This window comes from Arachis duranensis, chromosome 10, assembly GCF_000817695.3.
Source record: "Arachis duranensis cultivar V14167 chromosome 10, aradu.V14167.gnm2.J7QH, whole genome shotgun sequence".
In the NCBI taxonomy this organism is placed as follows: domain Eukaryota; kingdom Viridiplantae; phylum Streptophyta; class Magnoliopsida; order Fabales; family Fabaceae; genus Arachis; species Arachis duranensis.
Genome location: NC_029781.3, coordinates 34,015,290 through 34,022,201, shown reverse-complemented (window position 1 = coordinate 34,022,201; position 6,912 = coordinate 34,015,290).

Here is a 6,912-nt window from a genome sequence, read left to right as displayed (position 1 = left end):
GAGTTGTCTCCCTTCATTCCTCCACTTTGCAGCCTTTAATCTATATTTTCTAGGCTTGAAATTGTGCCGAAAATAGCTAGGATTCGCTGGAAACGAATTCTGTCACGCTGATTTTCGCAGGTGCGATGCGTCCGCGTGGAGCACGCGTTCGCGTCGCCAAACTATATGGCCACTATAGAAAAGTATATATCAAATCGAAGCCCAGACGTTAGCTTTCCAATGCAAGTGGAACCGCATCATTTGGACCTCTGTAGCTCAAGTTATGATCATTTTAGTGCAAGAGGGTCAAGCTGACAGCTTTGCAGTTCCTTCAACTTCTTGTATTTCTTCCACTTTTGCATGCTTCCTTTCCATCCTCTACGCCATTCCTACCCTGTAATCTCTGAAATCACTTAACACACATATTAAGGCATCTAATGGTAATAAGAGAAGATTAAATAAAAGAAAATAAAAGCCAAAGAAGCATGTTTTCAATCACAGAACAAATTCTGGAAAGGAATTGTAAAACATGCAAATCATATGAATAAATGTATGAAAGATTGATAAAATCCACTCAATTAAGCACAAGATAAACCATAAAATAGTGGTTTATCAACCTCCCCACACTTAAACATTAGCAATGTAACCTATCCATGTGAATGCAACTACATGCAAAATGTTTCTACCTACTTGGTTAAAAGTAAATAAATTCTTCAAGAGAAATAAGAATCAAATTCCACTAATTCAAATTATACAATAAAAATCAAGTAAACTTGTAAGAAGATAGCTAATGAAAGCAGGGAACATAGAATCAAGCATTGAACCCTTACTGGTAGTGTATATCACTCTAACTCTCAAGTGTATAGGGTGATCACTCTATTCTTCTCTAATCATACTTTCTAAACTTCGTTCTTCATCTAACCAATCAACAAATATTTAATGTATACATACAAACATCATGAGGTCTTTTTCAAGGTTGTAATGGGGCTAAGGTAAGGGTAAGGGTATATATATATAAGGTTAAGTGAGCTAAATAATTGAACCCTTGATTAGTCTAAGTTCTCACCTAACATATACATACTTTATACAATTTAAAATGCTTTACCTAGCTACCCAAATTTTTTCCACTTTTGTATTACATGCTCATGTATCAAACGTATTTTTGAATTTTGTCCCATGTGCAATGATTCTTTTTTATTTTGTATTTGGGGTAATATTTTTTTATTGTATCCCCTTATTTAATTTACTTAATAATTTTTTTTTATCAATGCACATGGTAATTTAATTATTTTGATTTCACATGAGCATGCTTCTCAGATTTTCAAATAACTTATTCAATTTAATTTCCTACCTTTTTTTTATCATCCCATGTTCCTATAAAATTCCCCACACTTAAATTATACACAATATCTATCTTAAGCTAACCAAGGATTCAACTTGGGATTTTTATTTTGTTTTTCTGCTTAAGGATAGTAATGTGGTTATAAAACAGAAGGGGGTTAAAAGGCTTAAGGGGGCTAACAAGGATGGCATAAAAGGGTAGGCGTATTTGGGATAAGTGAGCAAAAATATGTAATGGCCTCAATCATATGCAAACATGTAAATACACTAAATAATGGATATATAGAATGGAACAAAGCAAAGACTGCAATTATAGAGAAGAAAACACATAAGAATAAAAATTTATGGTTAAATAATGTAACCATATGAATAAGCTCAAAATCTCACAGGTTGTGTGTTCTTAGCTTTTTAAATTATGTTCCAAATACAACTTCAAACAAATTTAACATTTAAATTTTGATTTAAATTAGTGAATTTTTTTTTCAAAAATAAGGTCTTAAAAAGAAACTCATTACTTTAACCAAGCAGTAGCTAAATGCATAAAATCAAACAAACATGTAATGCAACATGCAAATGCAATAATGAACTAACAAAGAAAATGGAATATTGGTGTTGAAAAGAAGGTAACTAATCTCTGGAAGTCGGTATCGACCTTCCCACACTTAAGGATTGCACCGTCCTCGGTGCATGCTAAGAAGTACAAGTGGATGGGTGCTCCAACTGATGCCTTTCTCTATAGATTGTGCAGATTGACTTGCCTGTCTCCCATTAAGAAGCTTTTTCTCTCTCTTCGTGGTGGCCATCCTAAAAGAAGAGAGAAAGAAAAGAAAGTAACCTCAAAAATAAAGATAATAACATAAATAATATGGGTGTTAATGCCAAATAGTAAAGGTTTCAATTACATGGTAGCTACAACATGCAAGGGAGAAAATAGTGGAAGCAAATGGCATATCAATAGTGCAAAAGTTGCAATAACGGGGAAGAGAGTGTGGGTAATGCAAGATAGTGTAAGTGCATATCAATGCAAAAGGAATACCAGTATTATAAAAATTAGCATTGACTTATGAATAATAATACCCAATTAGAATAAAACAAGTCATGAAGCACCAGAATAATTCAAGAAAAGATGCAATAGTTGAAGGAGATAATTTTAACACCAATGGAAAAAAACGAAAAAGAAAGTAAGAAAGGAAGAAGAAAGAAATAATAAGGGAGAAGTAAAAATTAGGATTGGGAAAGAAAAGATAAGATATTATGGCAGATTCGGATAAGTTGTGCGGTGCATGCGATGCGGACGCGTGGGTCACGCGTTCGCGCGAATAGTGCATAAATGAAGTGACGCGGTCGCGTTAGTCACGCGGACGCGTGACATGATTCATGCAAGTGGCGTGAGGGCAGCCTCGCGCTCGCACAACTCTCTGTGTGAAATGCATTTTGCCAATTTGTAGGGTGATGCGTTTGCGTGGTTAACGCGATCGCGTGAAGGGCCAAACTATGAAAACGGCACAGACGCGTGGGGCACGCGTACGCGTGGTAGGGCTTGTGCGTCTAGCACGAGTCCAGCCCAACTCCAGCTCAACTTACTGCCACATACACCCTTTTTTACGTCGAATTGCAGGGCCACGCGTTCGCGTGGGTGACGCAGACGCGTGGGGAGGCTATTGCGCACATGACGTAGACGCGTATGCGACGTGGTCACATGGATCCATTTGTGCCAAAGGCATGTCTCCAGCCACACTTTCGCGTGACTCTCTGTTCAATTTTCTTTTCTTCTCAAAGCACATGCGACGCAGACGCGTCGGTGACGCTGTCGCGTCACGTGCTTTTTTTTTAATGCAGTATGCAGAATGCAATGCTTAATATGAATACTATGCATGATTCCAGGTTCAATCAAAACTCAAAAACAGACTAAAATCAAAACTAAAAAAAAGGAACAATCATACCATGGTAGTTAAAGTCCTTAAGTTGGACATTTGGTGAGCTTCCTATTATGGTGGCTTGTGCTTGTATTCATCCAAAAACCTCCACCAGTGTTTGGAAGTCCCACAGCCTCCGGGGTCCCAAACTAGGCACAAAAAGCCTTCAAGCAAGTTAAAGCAAGTGACAAAGCCCCAAGAGTGTTGATTGCCAGAATGTATTCCAGGGTCCCAAACCTTGCTTTTGCACCCGTCTTCTTGTTGATCATCATGATTCCATCCGGGTAGCAAACAATCTGAATTCTCACTAAAGTGGCCAAACAACTTCCTAGACCCATTCAGTTGAGCTTTACATAAACCCTTGCATTTAAACTTTGAGCACACAACCATGTTGAACCTTGCTTGACAACTTCTACCACTGACCATCTCCCTCTTACGCTTAATACCACAAAGAGCTCTAAGCTGACCATCTATCTCAAGTAAAGCATATTCAAGTGAGATAATTAAGCTTAGAAATGAGAGATTTACCCACTTGAATGAAGGAATGGACGGTGATGGATTTGGGAGAGAGGTCTCCAACAACTTTGGCAAGGTGATTTCCAGCTCTATTCCCTTGGGCTCTTCTTTGAAAACTTCCACCTATTTGTAACCTACTTCAATATCAACCTCTTCCTCTTCGTAGCTTTCTTCTAATTTGATCTCTTCTTTAGTGCTCACCAAGGGCATGGGAGGTTGTGCTTCTTCTTCTTTAATCTCCATGTCAAGTTCAATGGGAGAGGATTCAACGGTAGATAAGAATTCAACAATGATTGAATCCATCTCTTGATCATCCCCTTCAAAGTCTTCAACCATGATATGCTTTGGAGGATGTACACTTTTCTCAGCATCAACATCAAACACCTTGGAAGGAGGCTCTATGAATGGACTTTCCAATTGATGTTCTTCATCTCCTAAGTCTTCGACCACTTCTTCTTTTTCAATAATTCTGGCTTCCACCACTTGTTCCAGGACAAAGTCACGCTCCTTATTGTCCACTGGAGTTTTTAGTGTCTCCTTCATGCTATGTTCTTCACTAGATTCTCCACATAAAGCCATGGGGATTCCTTGAATGTCTGAACGTCAGAAAGGTAATCGATTTATCGCTTGATCCGGTTGTTTAAGTATAAAATCATACTCCTCCTTGATGGCTTCTTTTCTATGACAACTCCCTTTAACTACTCCTTCATCTGCAAAGGTCTCTTCTACCTTCACCTTTAGTGCCTCCTCTAGCTCCTTATGAAGTATAGATTCGCGAAGATGATCCCTTTTCTCTTGTTCTATGTCAATAGCATCATTGGGATCATGTTGCTCTTGGATTAATGGATGTGGGTGCTCTTCCATGGATGGTGGTGATGGGATGGAGAGATCATGCTGTGGTTGAGATAGAAGTGCACTGGAGCTTGAGGGTTGAGTATTCGAGGTAGAAGATTGGTCCATGCAGGATATAAGATTTTGGAGTTTAGAAGTGAGATCCCTGAGAGAGGTAAGTGTGTTCTCCATGGAGGTTTGGGGTGGGTAGGAGGGTTCATCTTGATAATGATAAGGAGATGGTGTATATTGAGGTGGTGGTTGGTATAGTGGTTCTATATATGGGGTAATTGGGTTGAAATTGGGGTGGTTCTATATATGGCTCATATGGTGGTTGGTATGGTGGTTGAGGGTTAGGGTCATATGGAGGTAAATGGTGGTAAGGGACTTGTGAGTATGGTGGTCTAAAGTCATGTTGAAGAGGGGGTTCATAGGCATATGATGGTAGTTGATGATAATCAAGAGAGTGCTCACCATAGCCCTTGCCTTGATATGCATCACAGAATGGTTGTTGATAGTCCCTTGGAGGTGGTTGTTTCCATGACGGTTAATCAAATCCTTGTGGCTCCTCCCATCTATGATTATTCCATCCTTAGTGCATGTTGTCATTATAATCTCCTCTTCCTGCAACATAATTGTAACCAGACTCATAGCCAAATGGGTGAGAGTTCATAGTAGTAGAAAAAATAAAAACAAAAACTAACAAAAAGAAAATATTTTGAAAAAAATTATGATTTTTGAAAAAGATAGGATAAGATTTTAAAAAAGATATGATTTTTGAAAAAGGATAAGATAAGAATTTGAAAAAGATATGATTTTTTTATAAAGATTTGAATTTTGAAAAGTAAAATAAGATAAGATAAAAATTTTAAAATCTAAAAAATTTTTTTTTTGAAAAATATTTACAATAACCAATAATAAGGCACACGTTTGCAATTCCCCGGCAACGGCGCCATTTTGACGTTAGGATTTTTGGTAGTAAAGAATTTTATAAAAATATGATCGCGTTGTAAGTATAGCTTCTAAACCAACAGAAAATCCTTTCGTACAAATGTTTGGTTGTCAAAAGTAACAAACCCAATAAAATTTATAAACCGAAGTATTCAAACCTTGAGTCGTCTTCTCAAGGAATTGCAGGGAAGTATGACTTATTATTGGTTATGGAAAAACAGTATTTTTGGGTTTGAAAAGGTTTTGAACATGAGAAATGAATTGCAGAAATTAATAAATTAATATCAAAGAAATCTCTTGGCAAGGTATGAAAACTGGAAGTCCTATCCTAGTTATCCTTATCAATGGTGATGAGAATTATATTTTTGCTACTATTGAGTCAATGGTAGGCGAAATTGTGATCATCAACAATGGCTCTAAAGACTTGGTGCTCTCAAACATAAATCACACTTTGTCACAACTCCGCACAACTAACCAGCAAGTGTATTGGGTCGTCCAAGTAATACCTTACGTGAGTAAGGGTTGATCCCACAGAGATTGTTGGTATGAAGCAAGCTATGGTCATCTTGTAAATCCCAGTCAGGCGGATTTAACTATATTAAGAGATTATTGGATTTTCGAATAATAATAATAAATTAAACAGAAAATAAAGATAGAGTTACTCATGTAATTCAATGGTGGGAATTTCAGATAAGTGTATGGAGGTGCTGTGTTCCTTCTGAATCTCTGCTTTCCTACTGCTTTTATCCAATCTTTGTCACTCCTTTCTATGGCAAGCTGTATATAGGGCATCACTGTTGTCAATGGCTACATCCCATCCTCTCAGTGAAAATGATCCAAATGCTCTGTCACAGCACAGCTAATCATCTGTCAATTCTTGATCATGTTGGAATAGAATCCCTTGATTCTTTTGTGTTTGTCATCACGCCCAGCAATCGCGAGTTTGAAGCTTGTCACAGTCATTCAATCCCGGAATCCTACTCGGAATACCACAGACAAGGTTAGACTTTCTGGATTCCCATGAATGCCGCCATCAATTCTAGCTTATACCACGAAGATTCTGATTAAGGAATCCAAGAGATATGCGTCCGGTCTAAGATAGAACGGAAGTGGTTGTCAGTCACGCGTTCATAAGTGAGAATGATGATGAGTGTCATGGATCATCACATTCATCATGTTGAAGTGCAACGAATATCTTAGAATAGGAATAAGTGGAATTGAATAGAAAATAGTAGTAATTGCATTGAAACTTGAGGTATAGCAGAGCTCCACACCCTTAATCTATGTTGTGTAGAAACTCCACCGTTGAAAATACATAAGTGATAGAGGTTCAGGCATGGCCGAATGGCCAGCCCCCAAACGTGGTCAAAAGACTGAA